This window comes from Platichthys flesus, chromosome 21 (genome assembly GCF_949316205.1).
Source record: "Platichthys flesus chromosome 21, fPlaFle2.1, whole genome shotgun sequence".
NCBI lineage: Eukaryota > Metazoa > Chordata > Actinopteri > Pleuronectiformes > Pleuronectidae > Platichthys > Platichthys flesus.
In genome coordinates this window covers 18,780,090-18,783,894 of record NC_084965.1, presented here as the reverse complement: position 1 = coordinate 18,783,894, position 3,805 = coordinate 18,780,090, and the positions used below count along the sequence as shown (strand labels likewise).

The following is a 3,805-nucleotide window of genomic DNA, read 5'->3' as shown; positions in this document are numbered from 1 at the left end:
CCTCTCTGAATGTCTCAGCTTTAAATTAATGAGGAGGCTGAGCGCACCACGATAAATTTAGCTTTTCATGTTTAATTATGCTATGACTGCGGTAGTTCAGTGAGGATAAATCACACAATTACTATGCTCCTCACCCACTGCCTGTGTTGTTTTTCTCCCTCTTTCTGTTTTTCTCCTCCCATCTATTTGTTGTTGTTGTTTATTAATAGTACCATGTGAATGGGAGGAAATGGGGCCTAATGTTTCTATCATTCCGGGAGATACAGCAAATTGAGAGGGAAAACAGTAGAAAAGCAGATCTACAGGATGTGAGGGGGAAATAAGACAAAGAGCAAAGGACAGAGAGAGACACTGTCTTTGTTGAATTTAAGTGCATGGTGGTGAGACATTTTTATTATTATTTTGAGAGTATGTTAAAGGAACAGTCATTCTTTTAAAACCTCTGTCTTACAAGTGTAGCAGGATGGGCCTTTAATTAGTGCTGCAGTACCGGCCTATCACGGTTGGTTGCGCTGCCTATAAAGGCGAGTGGTTGTGCACTGGGAGCCCTCTTGCCTTGGAGCTACAGACTGCCCCGCCTCCTGTGATCACCGCACCTGGCCGCCTCACCTGATCGCCTTTTCAGCTGGGTCGTGCAGCTCGCCGTTGTTTGGTATGTAGTAGTTGTTTGCGTCTGTGTACCTTCTAAACTTTGCACCAGTCCTCAACGTTGGCTTCCATCCCTCAGGCAGTTCATTGGCCGGGTCTTCCTTCTCCCGTATCGGCCCCAATTGTAGGGCATGCGAGTGTTTTCCTCCTCTGCCGGTTGCAGCGGGGAGCGATCAGCTGATCGATCGCGTTGCACGTAATTGTGCTGCTCGACGCAAGTGATCCCTTTCCTCCCCTTTGATGTTCATTCAACTCCTGACGGTATGTGGATAAGATGACGCTAACTCAAGTTACCACAGTTGTTGTTCAGCTTCTAGAACAAATGTATTTTTTCTATGGCAGGGTTGACGTGTGTGTGGGCGGTTTCTGCCAGCACGTTTCCCCCCCTCTTCACGCTGCTGTTTGCCGGCTGCTGTTTTGCCCACTGGCTTATATAGCCAACACATCCATCCTACTCTGCATCTCCTACTGTGCTGTACCTGCCACCGAGTATGGTGACTGCTGCCTCATCCTCAGTCTCATTTTAATCTATTCAGTTAACCGACTTCTAACTGATCTTATTGATGATATTATTTGTGTTTTGTGGTTTGCTTTGCATGTTTTTGGTTTAATTCGTTTTCAGTGTCATCTTTATCTATTCAGTTAACCGACTTTTAACTGATCTCATTGATGATATTATTTGTGGTTTACTTTGCATGTTTTTGGGTTTAATTCGTTTTCTTAGTTATTTTGGTTTGGCTTAATTGCTTTACCTATTTATTATTTATATCAGTTTGGATAAATCTCCATTACTTTTGATTTAATTTCTCTGTTAGTTTTCTTTTGTTTGCATTTATTGAGTTTGTTTAAGTTGAACATATTTTATTGTGAAGTCATGTTTAAAGATTATATATATTAATTAAAAGGAATTGAAATTGTATGCTGGACCCAGTCTCAAGCTTTCATTAGTAATGAACTTGTGTGCTTTAACTTTAAGGTTAATCTAACTCTCCAGGTGAAATTCCTGGGGTGGCGTTACTGGCAACTTGTCACTAGTTAAACTAAAACATTATCTTATTGGTGCCTCGAACGTCGAATGCCACACAAGTAACACTTAGTAGCACTTTGCAAAAGGACAAGTGCTTCATGATGAAAAAAATAATGCAAGAAACAAAAAATATGGACATTAGGAAAGTAACAAGCCATTCAACCCTTACATTGCTAAGTGTCTTTGGGCCGGATACTGACACTCAAACTACCGATCTGTGCACCTGCAGATGGCCAGGCACATTGCTATCTTGAGGATGAACTGTAAGTTTAACCCCAAAAATACTTTCTTTCTATAATATTTTTAACATTTGAAAAATAACCCTCAGAGACACGTTTATGCTCACTAGTCAAGAACAGGTTAGTAACAAGTTGCTTGTTGTCGCCAACGCAAATTTAACCCTGATGAGTGGCTGATAATTAGATTGTAAAAAATAAACTGTCTTGTTCAGAGAGTAGCCAGTAACAAGACATTAAGGGACAGTTATTATCATTCTTAAATGTACAAAATATAAAATTCCTAACATAATGCTTTTGCATGCTAACATTTAGTTATTAATACAAAACACATACATCTGAGGCTGTCATTAGTTTTGCAAAGCAACCACGGCTTATCATGGATAAGCTCAACTCTTCATCTGCTGGTGGCAGGTGAGGATCACCACAGTCATTGCTGTGACATTACATGTCAAGTGGTGACGCAGGGTCTAGCACACATGCTTTGTAACTATTGAAGGTAATAGGATTAAAACCCCGGGACGAAAGGCTGTGACTGTGTGTTGATATCAAGGAAAAATAGATGTCTTTTTTTTTCCACAGCAGACATTTCAACAGAAAAGGCACAGGAGTCAATAATCAACTGCAAGATGTCAGAATTCAGTTCTTCAGGTTCAGGGAGTTATTTTTTGCGCATCCCGTCACACTGCCCTGACTTGTGGGACACTAAGAAGAACAGAGCCATCAGTCATGTTGGTAATACCAACTGTGCTTTTCCTGCTGTGACAAGTGAAAATGTCTGCTGGGGAATTTGACTTTTTTTCTTTTGAGTGGTTTTGATATAATTTTGAGATGTGATAGTTGGGCTTCCTGATATAGTACTAAAAAAAGAGTGGTCTTTTTGCTGTGGATCTCCATTAAAAATGATAAATGATCAATTATTGTTGGTTGCATTATTGTATTCGACCAATACATGTGTTTAATTTTTCTGACAGAGCCGCATGCCTAGAGTTCTCAACATGCAATTCCTTAAGACTTCATTGGCTATTGCACTAATATGACTAAAGTATTCAGCATTGCAGAGCTCGTTGCTGAAACTTAGTGGGAATGGTGTAGTGATAAAAACCTACTGAACCTCTGCAGCTCTCTACCTCTCTCCCAGTGTGAATGAGTCTGAGAATGAATATGTGATACACAGTGTGAGAACCTGAAATGTCAAACTACAGGTGCTATAGTGACATAAATCTCCCAAATCTGCACTAATCCCTGATTTCACTCCAAATGCCGAATGAGCCGCTTTTCTCAGCAGGTCCCATGGTAATCACAGTGTTCCTCCTCTGTAGTCATCTGTCACACTGTCAGCCCTGCAGGCTTTGACTCATATACTGTAATATACTGAAACTGTTGCTACAAGAGCCAATATTTAATAAAAAATTTGATGATTAACAAATACTAACATTGCTATTTATAGATGGTTAAATGAAGATATGCTATATTAAGTGCTGTATTGAAAAGTTATTCAAAAGCTCTAAAAGAAAGGCAATGCTTTTTATTAAACTCTTCATTGTGGGGTAGGAGAGGCGGTGGTCTAGTGGCAGAAACTTGGACTATTATATATGGGCAGAGAAGGTCTCTGGTTCGTCTCTGGTTCGACTCCACGGAGAGACAACAAAAGACGAGCTTGGATTGATCTGTCCAAAAATCCAAGAGTCTCCCTACCCTGTCTAGTGCCCCTCAGCAAGGCACCTTACTCCCCCAACATTTGCTCCCCGAGCGCCGTACATGGTTGCTCACTGCTCTGTGTGTCCTGCACCAGATGGGTCAAAAGCAGAAGTTAAATTTCCCTACCTGCATGAGTGTGCATTTGCATGTCTGTGCATGTGTTTGGGACTAATAAATGCATCTTAATCTTAAT

At 40.7% G+C, this 3,805-nt stretch overlaps 1 long non-coding RNA gene across 1 annotated transcript; it reads left to right on the top strand.

Moving 5' to 3' along the window:
* The first annotated feature begins 251 nt into the window (after nt 1–251).
* Nucleotides 252–1,356, top strand: LOC133932834 (uncharacterized). Its single transcript, XR_009911988.1, has 3 exons — nt 252–652; nt 728–909; nt 991–1,356. It is a non-coding gene; the product is annotated as an uncharacterized LOC133932834 (long non-coding RNA).
* Nucleotides 1,357–3,805: the final 2,449 nt, after the last annotated feature.